A 26,386-nucleotide genomic window follows, 5' to 3' on the forward strand; every position below is an offset into this window, starting at 1 on the left:
GCTTACAGGAGTGCGGTGTGGAGAGGGTTCCAGGGCCTCATGAATGGAGGCATGGGGGGAGTGCGTGGTCCCCGGCTTGCGAGTCAAGATGTGAAGGTGTGGGTGTGCTTATAAAAAACCCACAAGTGGTGATGATATCACAGGAGGTGATTGTGCCGGGAAGATTGTTATTGGTGGTGCTGGAATACTTGGGGTGCAGGCTCAGACTTTTTAACTGCTATGCGTCTGCTGTTAGATGTGAAAGGAAGGAGCTCATGAACACTCTGAAACTATACCTACCTGGTAGAACCCCTACAATCATAGTGGGGGATTTTAATTGCATTAGGAGAACATGTGATAGAAGTGGCTCTGGGGAGGAGGGTAAGCTGGATTCCTCATCTAAATTATTAAATGAAATGGTGTCAGACTTTAGACTAAAAGATGCAGCTGTGGAGTGGGAGGGGAGGAGTACCTCACATACTTATTTTTCTGATCGGGGTACGGTCAGCTCAAGGATAGACTTTGCCTTTATGACAGAATTTGTGGTACTAGAAGGCTACGAGGTCAAACCTTTTTTGTTTACAGATCATAAGATGGTTTCATGTACTTTTGTATTGGAGGAGGGGGTTGCTTTTGGAAAAGGGTTGTGGAAACTGAATGCTATGATTTTGGAGGAGGAGGAGGTATGTAAAAATTTTGAAATGTTCTTTACATGTTTAGTAAGAAGGAAATTGGAGTTTGGAGGAGTACTACAGTGGTGGGAGTGGGCCAAAGCACAGATAAGTGTTTTTTTTAGAAAGGCAGGAGTGGAAAGAGCACGGTGGAGGAAGGAGAAAGAGAAAACCTTGGTGGAAAGATTGCATGTGTTGTTAAAATGTAAAAAAATCGGTGTGGAGGTGGATAAAGAGCTTGAGGAGGTGCGGGAGGAGAGAAGCCGGTTCCTTCGGGAAAAGGGTAAACAAATCATTTTTAGTGCCAAGGTACGTGATATGGAGGAAGGAGAGCAGTGCTCTAGGTTTTTTTTCAAAAAGGCCATGGGAGCAAGGAAAGTGATAAAAAGTGTGCTTGTGGAGGATGGGGAAGTGTGTGGAAAGGAGGTGGTAGAAGAGGTGAGACGTTTTTATGAGAACCTATACAAATATCATTCAGGGACCACTAAGGAGGAAATTTTGGAGTACTGTGAGGTCCTGAGGGGGAGTTTGGGTAAGGAGGATGCAGAGTCTCTCTTAAATGTGGTCACGGAGGAGGAGGTGGAGGGGAATTTGAGAAAGATGCCGAAAAACAAAACCCCAGGGAAGGATGGGCTCCCAGCAGAATTTTATATAAAATTCTGGCCTACTTTGAAAAGTCATTTAGTAGAAGTGATAAAGTATTGTGTGGAGACCGGGAACTTGCCTCCCTCAATGAAGGAGGGGGTGGTTACCTTGTTATATAAAAAAGGGGAAGATCGCGACTTAAAGAACTGGCGGCCGATAACTCTGCTGAATGTAGATTATAAAATTGCATCCAAGGTGTTGGCGAGTCGCCTTAGCCGAGTTGTTGGTAGCCTGGTAGGAGAGTGGCAGACATGTGCGGTCCCTGGGAGAAGGATTACAGACAACCTGGCTTTATTAAGGGACTTGATCTGTTATGCCCAGTCTAATAATCTCCCATTGGCGGTAGCCGGAATAGATATCGAGAAGGCTTATGACAGAGTGGCTCATCCTTTCTTGTTTGGAGTTCTAGAGCAGATGGGTTTCCCGGACAAATTCTTGGGGGCGCTTAGAAATCTATATGCTGGCATGACTAGTCAAGTTCTAGTTAACGGTATAGTGTCCGAACCCTTTAACGTGTATTCAGGAGTGAGGCAGGGATGCCCCCTGTCTCCTGTTATGTTTATTTGCGTAATGGAGCCTCTTTTGCGACACGTACAAAGGGATAAGCGTTTTCGAGGCTTCTTTGTCCCAGGGGGGGATGGGGAGAGGGTCAAATCCATGTGTTACATGGATGATGTTACGCTCCTCTGTTCTTCTCCAACAGATTTGAACAGATCTGAGTTACAATTAAAGTTATTTGGTAGCATGTCTGGTCTTCAGGTAAATTGGGAAAAGAGCCAAGTATGTGTACTAAGTGGGTCTTGTAGTACAGTGCGTGCCCACTTGAAGACCACTGAGACCATTGAGATCTTAGGGGTCCAGTTCCAAAGGAATATGATGAGCCAGTGTAATGCCCAAAAAGTGACTGGCAAAATATCTCAGAAACTGGACTTTTGGAAGTTGAGGCATTTAACTCTTTCTGGGAAGGTGTTGGTGGTAAAGGCAGTGATACTGCCTCTTCTGTTATATACCAGCCTGATATTCCCACCCAATGTGAGGTCTATGCAGAAAATTTCTAGATTGCTGTTTGTTTTTTTCTGGGGTGCAAAGATGGAGAGGGTGTCCCGCATTATTGTGATGAGAGAAGTAAAGTTTGGGGGGTATAATTTCCCCAACGTACAAGATTTTATTGGTATCCAGTTATGGATAAGTCATTTTAAGACCTTTACGGCAGGTGGGATTGCCGCTAAGTTTATGAGGTACCTTGCCGGATGGTCTATGCTTAAGTGGGGGTGGTATGAGAAGGACCTTAGAAGGCCCTTGGCTTTGGTACCATCATCTGTATATCTACGATTACACCAGTTTTTCTTGAAGAACAAGTTGGTAGGATTGGGAGCCGTAGCTATGACTAAAACCAGCCTTAATAAATGGATAAGGAGGGAGGAGGTGGTAACTAATATTTTTGGTCTGAAATCTGCCTTAGCTGAGAAGTGTTGGGGAAACTTTCTGATAAGAGGAGTAACAAATAGGCAGAAAGAAATCTCGTGGATGGCCTTTCAAGGCTGCTTGCTTACGAAGTCCTTTTTGAAGGCAAGGGATTTGGCTAGGGATGACAGATGCCCAAGAGAGGGGTGTGGGGAAACGGAAACTTCAGCCCATGTCTTCTGGGAATGTGACTTTGTAAAAAGTGTATGTAGGAAAGTGGAGAAGTTCGTGCATGGTGTGGTGGAGGTGGAAAACGTGTGTTTTTTTAATTGGTTCTATGCTTTGGTGGGAGGAGGGAATCGACAGCAACGAAAGGCTTGGATCTTTTTTGCCATTTTTAAAGAAGTCCTCTGGGATGCTAGGTGTTGGAAGTGGAAGAAAAATGTTAACATGTCAGAGGGTGATTGTATGAATTTGTGTCTGGCTAAATTATATGTTGTTTTGTTGTATGATAGAAAGTGGATGGGGGTGGAGGATGCGAATTTGTATTGGAAGTATGATAAGTGGAGGAAAGATTTTTAGTGGGGAATAGAGATTGTACTTTTTACTTACCTTTTTATGAAAAGAACGTCCAGATGATGCAAGGAACGCTGCTCAGTGATGGTGTCGGGGTTTTCGTGCTGGTGTAGTGATTCAGTCTGATGGAAAAAAAAAAAAAAAAAAAAAAAAAAAAAAAAAAAATCTGTTCTTATCAGTTTAATATCTGATACGTCCCCTATCTGGGGACCATATATTAAATGGATTTTTAGAACAGGGAGATGGAAGAAGAGCTTGCTCTGTCCACTCCACGCATCGACCTGGTATTGCAGTACCTCCAGGACCGGTGCACCCCTCTCTTACGCAGTGTCAAAAAATAGATTTAACTGGAACATCATCCAACTTGTTTGTCTTGTGTGTTCTTGTTGCTTGCTGCTGACAATGTTTCTTGCTTAAACTCGGTTCCGTGCTCCAATAAACTGGCATTTAACCCTTGTGTCTTTGTCTTCATTGCTTCTTGTCACTTTCTTGCCAAATGCCACTACTTTATCAAGTTACCTGTACAGCAACACCTAGATTTAGTCAGGGCATCCAATTTTCGACAAGTCAGCTAGTGTTCTACTCCTCGCTCTCTCTGTCCTAAGGCCCAAAATGAAGCCTTCGATAAGCAGTGACTACTCTGCTGACAAACAAGGGGGCTGAATTTGCTCCATTGCTGTGTGCCTTGCTGCATGCAGCAGCTAGCTAGAAAAGTCAGCTGTGGCAAGGGTTTTTTTTATTTTTATCCCGAGGATCCCTTAGTCTTTGACTCCCTCTAGTGGCCCTCGATTTTCTTCCACGTTATGTTAACTAAGTCCACGTTATGCTAACTAGGAGGCCGGCCCATGCAAATGATTTTCCTTGTTGAACGTGAACGAGGAGCAACGAGAAGCACCTGAACGTGTGCAATTCTTATTTTGGGATGACTGAGGGTCATGACTGGGCTCCAGCAGTGTTGGGCAGGTGTCAGAAAAGGGTGGATTGTCCAGTAGACAGGGGGTCAGGCCTGTAGACCAGCGACACCCGTCTGGCTGAAGATTCACACCTCCGGACAGCCTAGACTGGGGGGAAGGGCGCTTGCCGGGTACAGGCAAACGGGCAACTCTCAGCGAGCCCTCCGGTGGGGCCAGAAAGCCGCTCGCTCGGAACAGAGAATAATTGGGTTATCGCTTCTCGGCCTTTTGGCTACGATCAAGTGTAGTTCTGCTGCATTTGTGAGTAGTCAGAAGGTGCCCGGGGTACCCGACGGTCGGCCTTGGGGGGATCGTTCCTCTTCGGAGGGGCCCCCCCTTGCTGCTATTGGCCTTAGGCTTAGTCCCCGGGCAACGGGAAGCGATCGCCTTATCCAAGGCGTAGTCGGACGGTTGGCGGAGCCAGGGGGTTCCCCTTGTGGGGCCCCCTAAGTGGGCGAGCGAATCTTCAGGCTCTTTTCAGAATGGCGATCCGAGGAATGCGGGATTCGCTTCGTTTCCTGGTAAAGCCAGGATTCGAGAAAGACGTGACCTTGAGGACCGTGGTGGTTGATCTCCTGACGGGTGCATTGGGCCTAGCGGTAAGAGAGATATTTTGTTTGCAAGATTTCCCGAACCAGGGTCTTTATGATGTGACCTTCTCTTCCACTGAGGTTGCCTGGAACACCTATGAGAGCTTCAAGTCGGTGGAGGAAAGTGACGTCGGGAGGAAGTTTGGAGTACAGCCTTTGTTTATGGAGGAAGAAAAGGTAATAACTGTCCATCTGTATAACCCGTTCGCGGATGTCAATCTGGTAAGAGCTTTCCTAGGCAACTATTGTGATAATCTGACAGGAGGAGACATGGTCTTTAATAATTTTAAGATCTGGTCCGGAAAGTACAGGTTCTTTGGAACTTTCAAGTCTGACCCTAGTTGTTTGGGGGGGGTTAAGAGACCCCCTGCAGTCTTTTCAATTGGAGGAGAAAGAGGTTTCCTGTTTTACCCCGGCCAGCCCAGGTATTGCAGGAAATGTATGATGTATGGGCATGTCAGCAGTGAATGTGACCAGGAATTGAAGTGCCGGTTTTGTGGAAAAGGAGGCCATGAGGCGCGGAATTGTAAAGCAGGAAGAGTATGTGACATTTGTAAGCAGTCTGGACATATGGCGAAGCAATGTGGGGTATATGAGACAGCCAGGAGAGAGTCGCAGTCTACTATGCTGCCGAAGGAGCAGAGAGTACCTAGGCAGAGGCCGCAAGGCGGTGCAAAGGGGGGGGCGGGGGGGGGCGCTGCTGGTACGGGCCCTTCGAGTCACCCGCCGGAACACCCGGCCAATGAAGCTACACCCGATGGGCAGGCAGGTGATGCAGCGGGAGCAGGTGGTACGGCCTCGGCGTCTGCTGAGGGCGGTGCCAGCTCTAGTGCCGCTGATGCCATGCCAGGTGGAGAGGGTACCGGTGGAGATTTGGATCCTTCTGGTGGAACAGGTGGAGAGGAGGTGGATGGCTCTGGAGGTGATGTTGCCCCTCCTGGAAAAGAAGAGGTGAATCAGGAAGGTTCTGCGTCCGGCGTAGTGAAGCGTCGCATGTCAGCATCAACATTGTTCGGTAGCGTATCGGACAGCGACTCGGAGGATGGAGGTGTTATTGACAGTGACGGTAGCATCGAGTGTGGTCAGAGGATGGAGGAGTCGCTTGATGCTCCTGAGTTGCCGGACACTTCTGCCAGTAAGAGGGCCAGGGCGGATTTGCCTCGGACTGGTGGGGTGGAGGGTGCAGGAGTGGTGTCTGGAAATGGGGATTCTGAGGAGTCCGCCAGCTCTCCGGTTCCCCGGAGGAGATTGAAGTCTGAAGCAAATGAGGCAGGGATGGATTTTTAAGATCATGACTATGGCTATGTCTTTCATTTTCTTTATGATGGCTCTGGTAGTAGGGTCTGTTAATGTGAGGAGCATTTCTGCAAAAGTTAGGAGGGTGGCGGTGTTTGAGGAAATCAAAAATTATAATGTGGATGTCTTGTGTTTACAAGAATGTGGGATAATGAGTGATCCTTCAGCCGATTGGTCATGGGGCCCTTCCGTGTGGGCGCATGCATGTGAATCTCGAAGTGAGGGGGTTGGATTGGTGGTTAAAAACCCAAATATAAAAATTGTGGCGCATGAGGTGTTGGTCCCCGGAAGGCTACAGGTGGTGACTCTCGATTTTTTGGGCCAGCAAGTGAGAGTGATAAATTGCTATGCTCCAGCTGTGAAAAAGGAGAGAGTGAGTTTTTTTAAAACTTTGAAGGTATACTTACCAGGGAGGGTTCCCACAGTCCTGGTGGGCGACTTTAACTGTGTGAGAAGGAATGAAGACCGTCAGGGGACTGGTGGTGATGGTGGGATGGACGTTACATCCAGGCTCCTAAATGACATGGTTAATGACTTTCACATGCATGACGTGGCGGTGGAGGTGGAGGGGAGGAATACGTCCTTTACTTACCTTTCTGACAGAGGGACGGTGAGGTCTCGTATTGATTTTATTTTCTTGTCCCAGTTTTTGAAGGGTGAATCCTATAACGTATCCCCTGTCCTTTTTTCCGACCATTCCTTGATTTTTTGTTCGTTTAAGTTGGAGGTGGAAGTGGAGGTGGGGAGAGGTACATGGAAATTGAATGGCCTGCTTTTGGAGGATGAGGAGACTTCTGGGCGTTTTGCCTCTTACTTCCAGACCCTGGAAAAAAGAAAAGAGGGTTTTGAGGACCTGTTGGTGTGGTGGGACTGGCTTAAAAATCAAGTAGCTTCCTTTTATAAGAAGGTGGGGGCGGAAAAAGCAAGAGAAAGAAGGGAGGCAGGGAGGAGGTTGTTGGAGAGAATACATTTCCTGTATCAGTGTAAGAGGTTGGGAATGGAGGTGGAAGAAGAATTGAAGGAAGCGCAGGAGGAGAGGAGGAAGATGATCAAGGAAAAAGGAAAAGGAATCGTTTTTCGAGCAAAAGTCCAGACAATGGAGGAAGACGAGAAGTGCTCGCGCTTTTTCTTCAAGAAAGCCTTTAGCCCAAAGAAGGTAATGAAGACAATGATGGATGGACCAGAGGAAGTAAGAGGGAAAAGAATGAGAGACGTGATAAGGAGCTTTTACGCTGATTTATATGGAGAAGAAGACATTGCTGCAATAGAGGAAGTAGAGGAGTATTGTGATGTGCTGCCAGGGGTGTTGAGGGAGGAGGAAGGCGCCTTCCTGGCAGAAGAGGTAGGAGAGGAAGAGGTCTTGAAGACTTTGAAGAAGATGGCCAAGAACAAAACTCCAGGAGGGGATGGAATTCCAGTGGAGTTTTATATAAAATTTTGGGCAATCCTCAAAGTGCATTTCTTAGAAGTGATGAGGTGTTGTATGGCGGAGAAGAGACTGTCGGCCTCGATGAAAGAGGGGGTCATCGTGTTGCTTTATAAAAAGGGGGATGAGAGGGAGGTCAAGAACTGGCGCCCAATCACACTCCTTAATGTGGACTACAAGTCTTTTGCTAAAATTTTAGCCGATAGGATGAAGGAGGTGGTTGGCGGGATTATAGGAAGTTGGCAGACGTGTGCTGTCCCGGGGAGGAGGATTGCTAGCAATCTGGTGCTCCTTAGAGATCTGGCCTTCTATGCACAGAACAACAATTTGCCGCTGGCTGTCGCAGGAATTGACCTTGAGAAAGCTTATGACAGAGTATCCCATCAATTCATGTTCCAGGTATTGAAAAAGTTTGGTTTTCCTGCAGATTTTGTGGGGATGATAAAATGCCTGTATACTTCAGTGAGAAGCAAGATTCTGGTCAATGGGTTTTTGGCGGAACCTTTTGAAGTGAAATCTGGGGTAAGACAGGGATGCCCTCTGTCCCCCCTACTCTTTATCTGTGTGATGGAACCCCTATTGCAGCACGTACAGCAAGATAAAGCCTTTGAAGGATTTTTTGTCCCGGGTGGAGGGGGGGAAAAATTGAAATCGTTGTGCTATATGGATGACGCTGTTTTTCTGTGCAAGTCCCAAAGGGATCTGGCAAGGGTGGAATTGCAATTACAGTTGTTTGGGAGTATGGCTGGGATGCGGGTTAATTGGGAGAAGAGTGCTTTTTGCATGCTCAGTGGATTGCAGGACTTTGCAGCAAGCAAGATAAGGAAAGTAGGCACCATCAATGTGCTTGGGATTCATTTCGAGAGGAACCTGCAAAACCAGATCAATGCAGAGAACTGTCAAAATAAATTATCCAAAAAGGTGGAGTTATGGAAGTTGCGGCGGCTTACACTGACAGGAAAAACCCTGATTGCAAAAGCAGTTTGTCTCCCTTTGCTGCTTTATTTTGGACTGATTTTTTCTTTCAACAAAAGATGGATGCAGAAATTTACCAGGTTATTGTTTATTTTTTTCTGGGGATCCAAAATGGAGAGACTATCCAGAGTGACAATAATGAAGGAGGAGAGGTTTGGAGGACAGAATTTCCCAAATGTGGAAATGTTTTTGGGGATGCACTCCTGGTTGCTGCATTTTAAAGTTTTTTCAGGTGGAGGAAGGGCGATGTACTTTATGAGATATTTGATGGGATGGTCGGTGGTGGGATGGGGTTGGGGGGTCCGGGACTTGACGCGACCTGTGGCCCTGGTGTCCCCTCCCTACTACGTTAAACTCAAGAAGTGGTATGACGAGCATGGCCTAAGAGATCTGGGGGAGGGTGCAATGAATAAAGCCCTTTTGAGTAGGTGGTTAAGGAAGGAGGAGGTGGTGACAAATATTGCCGACCTTAGGACAAGACAAGCAGAAATGTGTTGGGAAAACCTAAAGACGGAAGGGGTGACTAACAAACAAAAAGAAGTGGTTTGGATGTCCTTTCATGAATGTCTGCTAACAATGGTGTTCCTGAAAGCCAGAGATCTGGTTAGAAATGAAAGATGTGTAAGGGAAGGATGTGGAAGCATGGAAACTGTAAGGCACGTCTTTTTCGAATGTGTTTTTGTGAAAAATGTATGGGGTAGGTTGGTGGGGTTTGTGAAAAATGTTTTGGAAGTGAAGGACATTACACCAGAGTTATGTTTATATGGTTTGGTTGGTGGTGCATCTGATGTGAGGAGGAGAGGGTGGATTCTGTCTGCAATTGTGAAAGAAGTGATCTGGGAGGCGAGATGTGGATACAGGAAAGGAAGTTTTGTGGTGTCTGAAGAAGAATGTGAGAATTGGGTGCTAAGCAAGTTGTACTGTGTTTTGCTGTATGACCGGAAAAAGTTGGGAGTGGAGGAGGCGAATGTTTTTTGGAATTTTGGGAGGTGGAGGTTGTGATGAGGTGATGGGAGGGGGTGGGAAATGTTTTTATTGTTTGTGTTTAATGTTGTTCTTTTAAGCTGCTACGGTTTTATAAAGATACTTACCCGAATGATGATATGAACGCTGCCTGATCTTTTGAAAGTTTTCTTGAAGAAGTCTTGAGTATGCGATTCATGCTGAAGGGAAAGGAAAAAAAAAAAAAAAAAAAAAAATCTGTTCTTATCAGTTTAATATCTGATACGTCCCCTATCTGGGGACCATATATTAAATGGATTTTTAGAACAGGGAGATGGAAGAAGAGCTTGCTCTGTCCACTCCACGCATCGACCTGGTATTGCAGTACCTCCAGGACCGGTGCACCCCTCTCTTACGCAGTGTCAAAAAATAGATTTAACTGGAACATCATCCAACTTGTTTGTCTTGTGTGTTCTTGTTGCTTGCTGCTGACAATGTTTCTTGCTTAAACTCGGTTCCGTGCTCCAATAAACTGGCATTTAACCCTTGTGTCTTTGTCTTCATTGCTTCTTGTCACTTTCTTGCCAAATGCCACTACTTTATCAAGTTACCTGTACAGCAACACCTAGATTTAGTCAGGGCATCCAATTTTCGACAAGTCAGCTAGTGTTCTACTCCTCGCTCTCTCTGTCCTAAGGCCCAAAATGAAGCCTTCGATAAGCAGTGACTACTCTGCTGACAAACAAGGGGGCTGAATTTGCTCCATTGCTGTGTGCCTTGCTGCATGCAGCAGCTAGCTAGAAAAGTCAGCTGTGGCAAGGGTTTTTTTTATTTTTATCCCGAGGATCCCTTAGTCTTTGACTCCCTCTAGTGGCCCTCGATTTTCTTCCACGTTATGTTAACTAAGTCCACGTTATGCTAACTAGGAGGCCGGCCCATGCAAATGATTTTCCTTGTTGAACGTGAACGAGGAGCAACGACAAGCACCTGAACGTGTGCAATTCTTATTTTGGGATGACTGAGGGTCATGACTGGGCTCCAGCAGTGTTGGGCAGGTGTCAGAAAAGGGTGGATTGTCCAGTAGACAGGGGGTCAGGCCTGTAGACCAGCGACACCCGTCTGGCTGAAGATTCACACCTCCGGACAGCCTAGACTGGGGGGAAGGGCGCTTGCCGGGTACAGGCAAACGGGCAACTCTCAGCGAGCCCTCCGGTGGGGCCAGAAAGCCGCTCGCTCGGAACAGAGAATAATTGGGTTATCGCTTCTCGGCCTTTTGGCTAGGATCAAGTGTAGTTTCTACCTTGGTCTTGGCCTTAAGGTAACGACCGGTGCCAGTCCCTCTCGGCCTTGGGGTGTTTCCTTAATTGGTACACCCCATGCTGCTATTGGGGGGGACGCCACCGGGAGTGAACGAGTCGTGATCGCCTCTCCCTACCATCCTTGTGGTGGCTGTGGGTTTGGTGGGCGTGATGGTTGGGCCTCCGAGCGCTCCCAACACTGTAAGGCTGGCCGTGGCCGAGCTGAGACGTAGCGTTGTTGGGTTGCACTTCATTCAGAAGGAGTTGATTGAGGACTTGCTTGGGATGCCGAGAGAATCGATTTTTTGCATGCAGTGTTTCCCCACCACCGGAATGTATGACGTTACTTTCTGGAAGAAGGAAGATCTGCACACATGTCTGCTTCGGTCACAAGAGAAGGAGGGCCATGAAAAGCTGGAAGGGATCGTGTTCCTGTCGAGTGAGACGAAAGAGCGGCTCCCCATCACTGTGCATATGTACAATCCCTTTGTACGTGATGGGGAGATCGCTGCCTTTTTACTTAGGTACTGCGAGTCAGTTTCTGCGGGCGTGAAACTGAAAAACGTTCTCGGTACCTTTAACGGGCAGCGGAGATTCTGGGTTACCTTGAAGGCGGATAAAGAGGGCATCTTTGGCGTCCGGCACCCCCCTCAGTCCTTCTCCATCGGGAGTAATCGCGGCTACTTGTGGTACCCTGGCCAGCCGCTTTTCTGCAGGCAATGCTTTGCATTTGGACACACGAAGGACCAGTGTGAGGCCGGGTTGACCTGCCGTAACTGCTTCAAGCAGGGTCACGGGGCGAGCCAGTGTCCAGAGGGGAAGAGCTGCCACATCTGTGGGAGCCGAACCCACCTGGCTAGGCAGTGCCCCAAGGTATCAAGAACAACTGAGCCCACAACCGTGGTGGCGGAAATTAGGGCGGTGGAGGCTCCTGAGACGGTTGTGGGCAGGAGGGTGCTGTCCTACGCAGATGTGGCCAGAGGTGGTCCTCCGGCTACCGCCGTGGTCTCCCAAGATCAGGCCCCCGTGCTACCCGAGGAAGTGGTGGTGCGGGCCGATGCCTGCCCACCGATGGAGGGTGAGCCGGGCCTCTCCCCTCTGGACGCCGTGGGGGAGGAGGGGACCTCTTCTCTTCCCGAGAGGAGTGTCCCCGAGCACCTCGCGGCCGAGGGGGAGGTGGAGGAGAGCGGTATGGAGTCGGAGGGCTCGGAGGTGGAAGGGATGGAAGTAGGGAAGCCTTCCTTGAAAAGGAAGATGGAGGGCGCAGAGGCCCCTACTTCCTCCCAGGACATTGGCTCTTTTCCAGACTCCCCGGACCCCGGGTCATCTGAAGCAGTGGTCGACTCGGACTCGTCACACTCCCCATCTTATGTGACCACTGGTCAGGTGTCCAGCCTGCAGGAGGTGATGGGGTACTGCAGGGCCGATCAAGAGGAGAAGGCTGAGAAGAAGGCCGGTGGGGTAAGTACCGGATCCGGAGTAGGTTTGCGGACGAGGGCGAAGGGTAACCCGGGAAAACAAAAGAAGAAAAAGAAATGACAGGGATATGACCCCTTCCTGATTTTCTATGGCCTTACGGGTGTCTTCCCTCAATTGCAGAAGTATTGGGACGACCTGCAGGCGGGCAGCTATTTTTAAAATCTTGGCCGGATATGCTGCGGATATCTACTGCCTGCAGGACTGCAATTTGAGGGAAGCCCCCCACACCGCTAATTGGACCCTTGGGGATGCGGTGTGGTCCTTGGGCCGAAGCAGAAATACGGGAGTGGGGATTTTTTTAAAAAATAAAAATATTAAGGTTTTGAGGAAGGTGGAGGTGGAAGTGGGAAGATGTTTGTGTGTGTTTTTACAATATGGGGGTATTTGTTTTAAACTTTTTTGCGTGTATGCACCGGTGGACAAGAAGGGAAGGCTGGACCTGTGGGAGAAGATGGAGTTTTTTTTAGGGGGGAGGGATCCTGTTATTGTGTGTGGTGATTTTAATTGTATTTTACGGAGTGGGGATAGGTGTGGGGGTGGTGGTGGGGACGTTGATAAATCTGGGAAGGAGTTAGGGGAGGTTTTACGTTTGTTTGGATTAAGGGATGTGGGTGAAGATGGTGGTTTTACGTATTTTAGTGATCGGGGTAATGTTAAGTCACGAATTGATTTTTGTTTTATTTCTAAAAATTTACAGGTGGATCATTTTACTGTGCGACGGGAGCCTTTCTCGGACCATGGTAGGATCGAATGTGTTGTGAGTATGGATCCGGAGGTAATGTATGGTAAAGGTGTGTGGAAGTTGAATGTGGAGTTATTGGAAGATGAGAATGTGAAAAGAGAGTATGGGGTGTTTTTTGGAAGACTGAAGAGGAGAAGGAATGATTTTTTAAGTGTGATTGAGTGGTGGGAATGGGTGAAAGAGCAGACTAAGAGATTTTTTGTAAGAAAGGGGTGTGAGATTGCGAGGAAGGAGCGTGAGGTGTATGAATGGTGGCTGAAGAGGTTGGAATATTTGGAAGAGCTGAGAGAATGTGGAGAGGATGTGGGGTGTGATTTAGTGGAAGCAAGGAGAAAGTTGAGAGTGTTTATGGAACGGAAGGGGAGAGAGATTATGTCGCAAGCGAGGATGGTGGTGAAAGAGAAGGATGAGAAGTGCACGCGGTTTTTCTTTAAGAAGGTGTATGGTGGGAAGGTGGAGCTGTCAAGTGTGTTGGATGAGAATGGACTGGAAGTGAATGGGAAGGAGAGAGTGGGGGAAGAAGTGTGCAAGTTTTATGCAGGTTTGTATAAGGAAAAGAAGAGGGATGCGAGAGTTGAGAAGGATGTGTTGAAGCAGGTGGAGATGTGTTTGGATTTGGATGATAAGAGTATGTTAGGGGAGAAAGTGAGTAAGGGTGAACTTGATGAATGTTTTGGAAGCATGAAGAAAGGGAAGACGCCTGGTAGTGATGGTTTGCCTGTTGAGTTTTATTGCGCGTTTTGGGATGTGATTGGGGATTGTGTGTATGAGATGGTGATGAAAGTTCTGGAAGTTGGGAGGATGCCTGAGTCTATGCTGAAGAGTGTGATTGTTTTGTTGTACAAGAAAGGTGATAAGCGTGAGTTGAAAAATTGGAGGCCTATATCATTGTTGAATGTGGACTATAAGTTGGTGGCGAAAGTGTTGGCGAATAGGTTGCGTGCGGTGGTGGAGAAATTGGTGGGAGAGGAGCAAGTGTGTGCGGTGCCTGGGAGGTCGATTGCTGAAAGTTTGGTGAGTCTGAGGGATGTGTTGTGGTTATGTAAGGAGAGGAAGCAGGAGGTGGCTGTGTTGGCTGTGGATTTTGAGAAAGCGTTTGATAGAGTGTCGCATGATTTTATGTTCAAAGTGTTGAGGAGGATGGGGATACCTGAGGTTTTGATTGGTTGGATTAAGTGTTTGTACAGAGGTATGGTAAGTAAGGTGTTGGTGAATGGGTGGTTGACGAATGATATAGACATTGGGTCTGGAGTGAGACAGGGATGCCCGTTGTCGCCTGTTTTGTTTGTTTGTGTAATTGAGCCATTGTTGAGGATGTTGGCGAAAGATAAGTGTGTGAGGGGAGTGGAGGTTCCTGGGAGTGGTGGCAGGGTTCTGAAGGTGATTGGATATATGGATGATGTTACTGTGGTTTGCAAGGATATGATAGGGTTAAGAAGGGTGAAATTGTTGATTGATATTTTTTGTATGGCGAGTGGGTTTTGTGTGAATATGGGGAAGAGTGAGTGCAAGTTGTTTGGAGTGTGGGGAACGGTTGAACAATGTGGTTGGAAGTTTTGTGTTGGAGGATTGAGGATTTTGGGGGTTAAGTTTGATGGAGATTTGTATGGGAGAGAGAGTTGGCAGGATGTGTTGGCGAGAGTGAAGAAGAAAGTGGATTTTTGGTCTCTAAGGACTTTATCGATGGAAGGGAAAGTGTTGGTTGTGAAAGCGGTTGTGATTCCTATTTTGTTATTTTTGTATTGTGTGTTTCCGGCGCCTGACAGAGTGATGAAGCAGATTGTGAGAGTGTGTTTTATGTTTCTTTGGTCGTCGCGGATGGAGAAGTTGAAGAGAGAGAAAGTGATGAAAGGTGCAATGAATGGTGGGAAGGGTATGGTGAGTATTGAGAAGTTTCTGGTGGTGAAGTATGTAAGTATGTGTGTGAGATTAAGTGAGAAAGAGAGTATTGCAGGATGTATGGTGAGGTATGCTGGTGGCAGTGTGTTGCGGAAATGTAAGTTGTGTGAGGTTGATCTGAGGAAGCCTGTATGTTTTGTGGCGCCTTGGTTTTATGTGAGGATTGATAGGTGTATGAGGAGGTATGAGTTGCGAGATGTGACGCGGGATAAATGGTGTGAGAGTAAGAAGATTGTGCAGTTGTTGAAAGAGAGGGAGGAAGTGGAAGGAATAGGTGGTTTGAGAGTTGCTGAATGTAAGAAAGTCTGGAAGAATGTGTGTTGTAAGGGTTTGGACAATAGGCAGAAAGACATTGCATGGATGGGGGTGCATGGGTGTCTGCCTACTAGGGAATTTCAGAGAAGGAGAAGGTTGATTGATAGTGAGGTGTGTCCGAGGAGTGGGTGTGGGGGGATTGAGAGAGTGATACATGTGTTTTGGGAGTGTCGGTATGCTAGGAAAATATGGAGTAGGATGGAAAAGATGGTGAAGGGATTGACTGGTGTGGATGTTTTAACGTATGAGATGGTGTTGTATGGTTTGTGTGATTTGCCGAGGAATGAGGAGAGATTGCTGTGGATAGTGGTTAATTGTGTTAAGGAATGTTTGTGGGATGTGCGTAATATTTTTATTTTTAGACAGGAGATTGTTAAAGTGAGGGAGTGTGTGGCCATGGTCCGAGGAAGGATTTTTAACTATGCATATTATGATTTTAAGAAATTGGGTGAGGGTGATGCACGGAGGTTGTGGAAAATAGATGTGTGGAAACAATGGTGTGTATAGTATGTTTTTTGGGATTATGTTTGATGATGTTCTTATTTGTGATAAATTAACCTTTTTGTTTTTGTCTTTCAGGGTGAGTGCAGGTGGTGGTGAAGGGACAGTGTGGAGAAAGTGTACAGGAGTGTTTTTTGTTTGTGTAGGGATAGGGTTGAGGGATAGTATATTGTAGGGGTAGTTTGTGCTAATTGATGGGTGGAAGGGGTTCCTTTGTACAATATTTTTCTTGTGAACTTTATTTGCTGTATTCTTGTATTTTGTTGTTATATATTTTTTGTTGCTATATTTTTTTTGTCGTTATATATTTCTTGTTATTTTGCTATGTACCATTGGGGTTTTGTGGGAGGGTTTTGTGGGAGGGTTTTGTGGGAGGGTTTTGTGGGAGGGTTTTGTGGGAGGGATGTGGGTGTTTTTATGTAAATATTGTAAACCTTTTTGTATTCTTTGTATTTTATTTTTCTGTACCTTATTGTAAACCGTTTTGTTATTTCTTGTATTTTATTTTTTGTACAAATGTTATAAGATCTTATTTTTGTACATATTTTGTCAAATGTTACTTTGTATTTTACTTGTGAAATTTTAAATAAAAGAATTAAAAAAAAAATCTGTTCTTATCAGTTTAATATCTGATACGTCCCCTATCTGGGGACCATATATTAAATGGATTTTTAGAACAGGGAGATGGAAGAAGAGCTTGCTCTGTCCACTCCACGCATCGACCTGGTATTGCAGTACCTCCAGGACCGGTGCACCCCTCTCTTACGCAGTGTCAAAAAATAGATTTAACTGGAACATCATCCAACTTGTTTGTTTTGTGTGTTCTTGTTGCTTGCTGCTGACAATGTTTCTTGCTTAAACTCGGTTCCGTGCTCCAATAAACTGGCATTTAACCCTTGTGTCTTTGTCTTCATTGCTTCTTGTCACTTTCTTGCCAAATGCCACTACTTTATCAAGTTACCTGTACAGCAACACCTAGATTTAGTCAGGGCATCCAATTTTCGACAAGTCAGCTAGTGTTCTACTCCTCGCTCTCTCTGTCCTAAGGCCCAAAATGAAGCCTTCGATAAGCAGTGACTACTCTGCTGACAAACAAGGGGGCTGAATTTGCTCCATTGCTGTGTGCCTTGCTGCATGCAGCAGCTAGCTAGAAAAGTCAGCTGTGGCAAGGGTTTTTTTTATTTTTATCCCGAGGATCCCTTAGTCTTTGACTCCCTCTAGTGGCCCTCGATTTTCTTCCACGTTATGTTAACTAAGTCCACGTTATGCTAACTAGGAGGCCGGCCCATGCAAATGATTTTCCTTGTTGAACGTGAACGAGGAGCAACGAGAAGCACCTGAACGTGTGCAATTCTTATTTTGGGATGACTGAGGGTCATGACTGGGCTCCAGCAGTGTTGGGCAGGTGTCAGAAAGGGGTGGATTGTCCAGTAGACAGGGGGTCAGGCCTGTAGACCAGCGACACCCGTCTGGCTGAAGATTCACACCTCCGGACAGCCTAGACTGGGGGGAAGGGCGCTTGCCGGGTACAGGCAAACGGGCAACTCTCAGCGAGCCCTCCGGTGGGGCCAGAAAGCCGCTCGCTCGGAACAGAGAATAATTGGGTTATCGCTTCTCGGCCTTTTGGCTACGATCAAGTGTAGTTCTGCTGCATTTGTGAGTAGTCAGAAGGTGCCCGGGGTACCCGACGGTCGGCCTTGGGGGGATCGTTCCTCTTCGGAGGGGCCCCCCCTTGCTGCTATTGGCCTTAGGCTTAGTCCCCGGGCAACGGGAAGCGATCGCCTTATCCAAGGCGTAGTCGGACGGTTGGCGGAGCCAGGGGGTTCCCCTTGTGGGGCCCCCTAAGTGGGCGAGCGAATCTTCAGGCTCTTTTCAGAATGGCGATCCGAGGAATGCGGGATTCGCTTCGTTTCCTGGTAAAGCCAGGATTCGAGAAAGACGTGACCTTGAGGACCGTGGTGGTTGATCTCCTGACGGGTGCATTGGGCCTAGCGGTAAGAGAGATATTTTGTTTGCAAGATTTCCCGAACCAGGGTCTTTATGATGTGACCTTCTCTTCCACTGAGGTTGCCTGGAACACCTATGAGAGCTTCAAGTCGGTGGAGGAAAGTGACGTCGGGAGGAAGTTTGGAGTACAGCCTTTGTTTATGGAGGAAGAAAAGGTAATAACTGTCCATCTGTATAACCCGTTCGCGGATGTCAATCTGGTAAGAGCTTTCCTAGGCAACTATTGTGATAATCTGACAGGAGGAGACATGGTCTTTAATAATTTTAAGATCTGGTCCGGAAAGTACAGGTTCTTTGGAACTTTCAAGTCTGACCCTAGTTGTTTGGGGGGGGTTAAGAGACCCCCTGCAGTCTTTTCAATTGGAGGAGAAAGAGGTTTCCTGTTTTACCCCGGCCAGCCCAGGTATTGCAGGAAATGTATGATGTATGGGCATGTCAGCAGTGAATGTGACCAGGAATTGAAGTGCCGGTTTTGTGGAAAAGGAGGCCATGAGGCGCGGAATTGTAAAGCAGGAAGAGTATGTGACATTTGTAAGCAGTCTGGACATATGGCGAAGCAATGTGGGGTATATGAGACAGCCAGGAGAGAGTCGCAGTCTACTATGCTGCCGAAGGAGCAGAGAGTACCTAGGCAGAGGCCGCAAGGGGGTGCAAAGGGGGGGGGGGGGGGGGGCGCTGCTGGTACGGGCCCTTCGAGTCACCCGCCGGAACACCCGGCCAATGAAGCTACACCCGATGGGCAGGCAGGTGATGCAGCGGGAGCAGGTGGTACGGCCTCGGCGTCTGCTGAGGGCGGTGCCAGCTCTAGTGCCGCTGATGCCATGCCAGGTGGAGAGGGTACCGGTGGAGATTTGGATCCTTCTGGTGGAACAGGTGGAGAGGAGGTGGATGGCTCTGGAGGTGATGTTGCCCCTCCTGGAAAAGAAGAGGTGAATCAGGAAGGTTCTGCGTCCGGCGTAGTGAAGCGTCGCATGTCAGCATCAACATTGTTCGGTAGCGTATCGGACAGCGACTCGGAGGATGGAGGTGTTATTGACAGTGACGGTAGCATCGAGTGTGGTCAGAGGATGGAGGAGTCGCTTGATGCTCCTGAGTTGCCGGACACTTCTGCCAGTAAGAGGGCCAGGGCGGATTTGCCTCGGACTGGTGGGGTGGAGGGTGCAGGAGTGGTGTCTGGAAATGGGGATTCTGAGGAGTCCGCCAGCTCTCCGGTTCCCCGGAGGAGATTGAAGTCTGAAGCAAATGAGGCAGGGATGGATTTTTAAGATCATGACTATGGCTATGTCTTTCATTTTCTTTATGATGGCTCTGGTAGTAGGGTCTGTTAATGTGAGGAGCATTTCTGCAAAAGTTAGGAGGGTGGCGGTGTTTGAGGAAATCAAAAATTATAATGTGGATGTCTTGTGTTTACAAGAATGTGGGATAATGAGTGATCCTTCAGCCGATTGGTCATGGGGCCCTTCCGTGTGGGCGCATGCATGTGAATCTCGAAGTGAGGGGGTTGGATTGGTGGTTAAAAACCCAAATATAAAAATTGTGGCGCATGAGGTGTTGGTCCCCGGAAGGCTACAGGTGGTGACTCTCGATTTTTTGGGCCAGCAAGTGAGAGTGATAAATTGCTATGCTCCAGCTGTGAAAAAGGAGAGAGTGAGTTTTTTTAAAACTTTGAAGGTATACTTACCAGGGAGGGTTCCCACAGTCCTGGTGGGCGACTTTAACTGTGTGAGAAGGAATGAAGACCGTCAGGGGACTGGTGGTGATGGTGGGATGGACGTTACATCCAGGCTCCTAAATGACATGGTTAATGACTTTCACATGCATGACGTGGCGGTGGAGGTGGAGGGGAGGAATACGTCCTTTACTTACCTTTCTGACAGAGGGACGGTGAGGTCTCGTATTGATTTTATTTTCTTGTCCCAGTTTTTGAAGGGTGAATCCTATAACGTATCCCCTGTCCTTTTTTCCGACCATTCCTTGATTTTTTGTTCGTTTAAGTTGGAGGTGGAAGTGGAGGTGGGGAGAGGTACATGGAAATTGAATGGCCTGCTTTTGGAGGATGAGGAGACTTCTGGGCGTTTTGCCTCTTACTTCCAGACCCTGGAAAAAAGAAAAGAGGGTTTTGAGGACCTGTTGGTGTGGTGGGACTGGCTTAAAAATCAAGTAGCTTCCTTTTATAAGAAGGTGGGGGCGGAAAAAGCAAGAGAAAGAAGGGAGGCAGGGAGGAGGTTGTTGGAGAGAATACATTTCCTGTATCAGTGTAAGAGGTTGGGAATGGAGGTGGAAGAAGAATTGAAGGAAGCGCAGGAGGAGAGGAGGAAGATGATCAAGGAAAAAGGAAAAGGAATCGTTTTTCGAGCAAAAGTCAGACAATGGAGGAAGACGAGAAGTGCTCGCGCTTTTTCTTCAAGAAAGCCTTTAGCCCAAAGAAGGTAATGAAGACAATGATGGATGGACCAGAGGAAGTAAGAGGGAAAAGAATGAGAGACGTGATAAGGAGCTTTTACGCTGATTTATATGGAGAAGAAGACATTGCTGCAATAGAGGAAGTAGAGGAGTATTGTGATGTGCTGCCAGGGGTGTTGAGGGAGGAGGAAGGCGCCTTCCTGGCAGAAGAGGTAGGAGAGGAAGAGGTCTTGAAGACTTTGAAGAAGATGGCCAAGAACAAAACTCCAGGAGGGGATGGAATTCCAGTGGAGTTTTATATAAAATTTTGGGCAATCCTCAAAGTGCATTTCTTAGAAGTGATGAGGTGTTGTATGGCGGAGAAGAGACTGTCGGCCTCGATGAAAGAGGGGGTCATCGTGTTGCTTTATAAAAAGGGGGATGAGAGGGAGGTCAAGAACTGGCGCCCAATCACACTCCTTAATGTGGACTACAAGTCTTTTGCTAAAATTTTAGCCGATAGGATGAAGGAGGTGGTTGGCGGGATTATAGGAAGTTGGCAGACGTGTGCTGTCCCGGGGAGGAGGATTGCTAGCAATCTGGTGCTCCTTAGAGATCTGGCCTTCTATGCACAGAACAACAATTTGCCGCTGGCTGTCGCAGGAATTGACCTTGAGAAAGCTTATGACAGAGTATCCCATCAATTCATGTTCCAGGTATTGAAAAAGTTTGGTTTTCCTGCAGATTTTGTGGGGATGATAAAATGCCTGTATACTTCAGTGAGAAGCAAGATTCTGGTCAATGGGTTTTTGGCGGAACCTTTTGAAGTGAAATCTGGGGTAAGACAGGGATGCCCTCTGTCCCCCCTACTCTTTATCTGTGTGATGGAACCCCTATTGCAGCACGTACAGCAAGATAAAGCCTTTGAAGGATTTTTTGTCCCGGGTGGAGGGGGGGAAAAATTGAAATCGTTGTGCTATATGGATGACGCTGTTTTTCTGTGCAAGTCCCAAAGGGATCTGGCAAGGGTGGAATTGCAATTACAGTTGTTTGGGAGTATGGCTGGGATGCGGGTTAATTGGGAGAAGAGTGCTTTTTGCATGCTCAGTGGATTGCAGGACTTTGCAGCAAGCAAGATAAGGAAAGTAGGCACCATCAATGTGCTTGGGATTCATTTCGAGAGGAACCTGCAAAACCAGATCAATGCAGAGAACTGTCAAAAGAAATTATCCAAAAAGGTGGAGTTATGGAAGTTGCGGCGGCTTACACTGACAGGAAAAACCCTGATTGCAAAAGCAGTTTGTCTCCCTTTGCTGCTTTATTTTGGACTGATTTTTTCTTTCAACAAAAGATGGATGCAGAAATTTACCAGGTTATTGTTTATTTTTTTCTGGGGATCCAAAATGGAGAGACTATCCAGAGTGACAATAATGAAGGAGGAGAGGTTTGGAGGACAGAATTTCCCAAATGTGGAAATGTTTTTGGGGATGCACTCCTGGTTGCTGCATTTTAAAGTTTTTTCAGGTGGAGGAAGGGCGATGTACTTTATGAGATATTTGATGGGATGGTCGGTGGTGGGATGGGGTTGGGGGGTCCGGGACTTGACGCGACCTGTGGCCCTGGTGTCCCCTCCCTACTACGTTAAACTCAAGAAGTGGTATGACGAGCATGGCCTAAGAGATCTGGGGGAGGGTGCAATGAATAAAGCCCTTTTGAGTAGGTGGTTAAGGAAGGAGGAGGTGGTGACAAATATTGCCGACCTTAGGACAAGACAAGCAGAAATGTGTTGGGAAAACCTAAAGACGGAAGGGGTGACTAACAAACAAAAAGAAGTGGTTTGGATGTCCTTTCATGAATGTCTGCTAACAATGGTGTTCCTGAAAGCCAGAGATCTGGTTAGAAATGAAAGATGTGTAAGGGAAGGATGTGGAAGCATGGAAACTGTAAGGCACGTCTTTTTCGAATGTGTTTTTGTGAAAAATGTATGGGGTAGGTTGGTGGGGTTTGTGAAAAATGTTTTGGAAGTGAAGGACATTACACCAGAGTTATGTTTATATGGTTTGGTTGGTGGTGCATCTGATGTGAGGAGGAGAGGGTGGATTCTGTCTGCAATTGTGAAAGAAGTGATCTGGGAGGCGAGATGTGGATACAGGAAAGGAAGTTTTGTGGTGTCTGAAGAAGAATGTGAGAATTGGGTGCTAAGCAAGTTGTACTGTGTTTTGCTGTATGACCGGAAAAAGTTGGGAGTGGAGGAGGCGAATGTTTTTTGGAATTTTGGGAGGTGGAGGTTGTGATGAGGTGATGGGAGGGGGTGGGAAATGTTTTTATTGTTTGTGTTTAATGTTGTTCTTTTAAGCTGCTACGGTTTTATAAAGATACTTACCCGAATGATGATATGAACGCTGCCTGATCTTTTGAAAGTTTTCTTGAAGAAGTCTTGAGTATGCGATTCATGCTGAAGGGAAAGGAAATAAAAAAAAAAAAAAAAAAAAATCTGTTCTTATCAGTTTAATATCTGATACGTCCCCTATCTGGGGACCATATATTAAATGGATTTTTAGAACAGGGAGATGGAAGAAGAGCTTGCTCTGTCCACTCCACGCATCGACCTGGTATTGCAGTACCTCCAGGACCGGTGCACCCCTCTCTTACGCAGTGTCAAAAAATAGATTTAACTGGAACATCATCCAACTTGTTTGTCTTGTGTGTTCTTGTTGCTTGCTGCTGACAATGTTTCTTGCTTAAACTCGGTTCCGTGCTCCAATAAACTGGCATTTAACCCTTGTGTCTTTGTCTTCATTGCTTCTTGTCACTTTCTTGCCAAATGCCACTACTTTATCAAGTTACCTGTACAGCAACACCTAGATTTAGTCAGGGCATCCAATTTTCGACAAGTCAGCTAGTGTTCTACTCCTCGCTCTCTCTGTCCTAAGGCCCAAAATGAAGCCTTCGATAAGCAGTGACTACTCTGCTGACAAACAAGGGGGCTGAATTTGCTCCATTGCTGTGTGCCTTGCTGCATGCAGCAGCTAGCTAGAAAAGTCAGCTGTGGCAAGGGTTTTTTTTATTTTTATCCCGAGGATCCCTTAGTCTTTGACTCCCTCTAGTGGCCCTCGATTTTCTTCCACGTTATGTTAACTAAGTCCACGTTATGCTAACTAGGAGGCCGGCCCATGCAAATGATTTTCCTTGTTGAACGTGAACGAGGAGCAACGAGAAGCACCTGAACGTGTGCAATTCTTATTTTGGGATGACTGAGGGTCATGACTGGGCTCCAGCAGTGTTGGGCAGGTGTCAGAAAAGGGTGGATTGTCCAGTAGACAGGGGTTCAGGCCTGTAGACCAGCGACACCCGTCTGGCTGAAGATTCACACCTCCGGACAGCCTAGACTGGGGGGAAGGGCGCTTGCCGGGTACAGGCAAACGGGCAACTCTCAGCGAGCCCTCCGGTGGGGCCAGAAAGCCGCTCGCTCGGAACAGAGAATAATTGGGTTATCGCTTCTCGGCCTTTTGGCGAAGATCTTGTGTCTGAGCCATTAGGTAACATCTGGCACCAGACCTACTCGGCCTTAAGATGCTTCCCTAGGGTTGCATTTTTTGCTGCTATTGGGTAGGTCGCTGTCTAGTGTGTACGAGTGGAGATCGGCTGGATTTGAATGCGGATTCGGATCTGAACTTTAAGGGCGTTCCTATTTTGCATATTCGGAGTCCGGGTCCTCCGGGCTCCGGGATCGGAGAAATCGTCTTCCTGCCGTGGGCAGAATGGCCAACTACGGGCTACGGGATACAGTTCGTTTGAGAGTAAAAGATGGAGCTGAAGTGACTCTTCATGAGGTTGTCGTGGATCTGTTGAAGGAGACTCTTAATATAGAGGTGAGCGAGATATTGTGTCTTCAGGATTTCCCTTCTCAAGGCATTTATGATGTTACTTTCACTTCCTCTGAGGTTTGCTGGAATGTGTACGAAGGATTGAGAGCAAGAAGTGAAGATAAAGTGGTGAAGAAGTTTAAGTCGTTTCCAATGTTTCAGAAGGAAGAGAAAGTAATAACGGTACATCTTTATAATCCGTTTGCGGACATCTCTTTGGTAAGAGCTTTTTTACTCACATATTGTGATGAACTAAGAGGAGGAGAAAAAGTGAAAAACAAGTATGGGATTTGGTCTGTAAATACCGGTTTGTAGGACGTCTTAAAGATGATCCCAGCTGCATTGGAGGTGTAAAGAGACCTCCGCTGTATTTACAGTAGGAGGAGAAAGAGGGTTCCTGTTCTACTCTGGTCAACCCATGTACTGTAGGAACTGTTTAAAGTATGGCCACACTAAGGCTGAATGTAAACTCGGAATGAGATGCAGATTTTGTGGAGGAGAGCATCAAGCAGCACAATGTCGGGCATCTAGGGTGTGTGACATTTGCCAAAAGTCAGGTCACTTAGCGCGCCAATGTGAGACATACGTAAATGTTAAAAAGGCTTATGCTTTTTCGGACATGATGAATGACAGAGATAAGGCGGGTGGCCAAAAGGAGCAAGCTACAACATCGCAGGGAAAAGGGGGAGCTAGTTCAGGATCTAGTGACAGTGTGGGTCCTGTTGGCAAGCCTGAAAAACCAAAAAATGTGAGTTCTGAATCTTGCAAGGATGTGGATGAAGCGAGAGTGGAGCAGGAAGCCGACAGAGCCACTTCAGCAGAAGGAGTGGTTGTTGGTGGTACTGCCCCTCCTATCGTGGACACTGAGCAAGGTGATGGGTCAAACTGGAGAAGATGGAATGGACACAGGTACAACAACTGATCAGGATGTAGTGGTGGGGAGCTGTGATACAGATGCAGCCTCAGTCCCCTTACCAGGTCCTCTAAGTGGGACTATCTTCCAGCGAGGCAGAGGATGAAGATGAGGAATATGAAGAAGAGGATGAAGAGGAGATGGATGAAGAAAGTGGAAGCCTTGCATGTGGTCAAGGTGTGGTGCGATCATCTGGAGAAGATGAGGAGTTGTCCTCTAAAAGGTTTAGAGGTGAAGAAGGAGGGGAGAAAGTGGGAACCTAGTATACCCACTCACGGGGGATCGGAGTTTGCTCCTGATTCTGCCGGTTCTCCTATGGATGTAAGGAGATACTTCAATGCAAGAGAGCAAAGACCGTAGTTTTTCTTTAAGAAAGTATTATGGCTGACATATTTTTTTGGTTAATAATGGTGCTTACAATAAGTACTATTAATGTAAGAAGTATAAATTCAGCATGGAGGAGAAGGGCTGTGTTTGACGAGCTAAAAAATCTTGATGTGGATGTGTTTGTCTTCAAGAATGTTGTGTGGAATATGATCCTGAACAATCAGAATGGGGGTTTGGAAGTTGTGTGTGGTCTCCACTGTGTGTGTCCCGCAATGAAGGAGTGGGTGTATTGTGCAAAAATAGAGATATAAAAATACTATCATATGAATGTATTGTACCTGGGAGACTGCTGTTGTGCCATATGGAACATCATGGGGACTAAATTTAGATTATTTAACGTATATGCTCATGCTGATAAAAATGAGAGAAAAGAATTATTGAACTTACTAAGAATACATTTAGTTGGGAGAACCCCTACAATTGTGGCAGGTGACTTTAATTTAATTCGGTTTGTGAAAGATAGAGAAGGAATTGGTGAACAAAAATTGGATGTGACGTCAAAAAACCTAAATGAGATTGTAACTGATTTCAAGTCGAAAGATGTGTGGTGGAGGTGGGAGGTGAAGAAGAAGCCTTTCTTACTTCTCTGATAAGTGACATGGTAAATCAAGAATAGATTATATACTGGTGACTGGAAATGTGAACATTCATAGATGCAGAGTTATAAGGTGTCTTTTTCTGACCATGTGGCTTAAGCTGTAGAGTGGAGGTGGATCAACAAATGGCTTTTGGTTAAGGCGTCCTGGAAATTGAATACTTTCTGTTACAAGACCCAGAGATATATAATGAGTTTGTAGTGTTTTTTGAAAAATTGGTGCCAGAAGAATAAGTTTTAATAATGTGCTAATCTGGTGAGGATGAAGTTAAAAAACAGATGGCGGAGTCTTAAAAAGATTAGGAATGAGGAAAGCACCGGGAGAGGAGAGAAGAAAATGTTAAAACTGTAAACAACTACACTTCCTATATAAATGTAAAAGGTTGGGACTGGAAGTGGACGAAGAAATACAAAAAGTTCGGGGGAAAGAGGAATGAAGAACTAAAAAGAAAAGGCAAAGAAATACTGTTTAAAGGCCAAAATTAAAGATATGGAAGAAGGAGAAAAATGCACAAGGTATTTTTTCAAAAAGGTGCTTAGTCCAA

The 26,386-nt window shown here is 46.6% G+C and overlaps 1 non-coding gene and 3 pseudogenes across 1 annotated transcript; all 4 read left to right on the forward strand.

The window, feature by feature from the left end:
- The first annotated feature begins 3,390 nt into the window (after positions 1-3,390).
- On the forward strand, positions 3,391-3,593 carry LOC120922148 (annotated as a pseudogene).
- A 6,039-nt stretch (positions 3,594-9,632) lies between these two features.
- Positions 9,633-9,867, forward strand: LOC120922143 (annotated as a pseudogene).
- A 6,401-nt stretch (positions 9,868-16,268) lies between these two features.
- LOC120922153 lies at positions 16,269-16,451 on the forward strand. The gene has a single exon (XR_005745093.1). It is a non-coding gene; the product is annotated as a U2 spliceosomal RNA (small nuclear RNA).
- A 6,038-nt stretch (positions 16,452-22,489) lies between these two features.
- LOC120922145 lies at positions 22,490-22,726 on the forward strand (annotated as a pseudogene).
- Positions 22,727-26,386: the final 3,660 nt, after the last annotated feature.

The sequence above is a fragment of the Rana temporaria genome, unplaced genomic scaffold (assembly GCF_905171775.1).
Source record: "Rana temporaria unplaced genomic scaffold, aRanTem1.1, whole genome shotgun sequence".
NCBI classification, from domain to species: domain Eukaryota; kingdom Metazoa; phylum Chordata; class Amphibia; order Anura; family Ranidae; genus Rana; species Rana temporaria.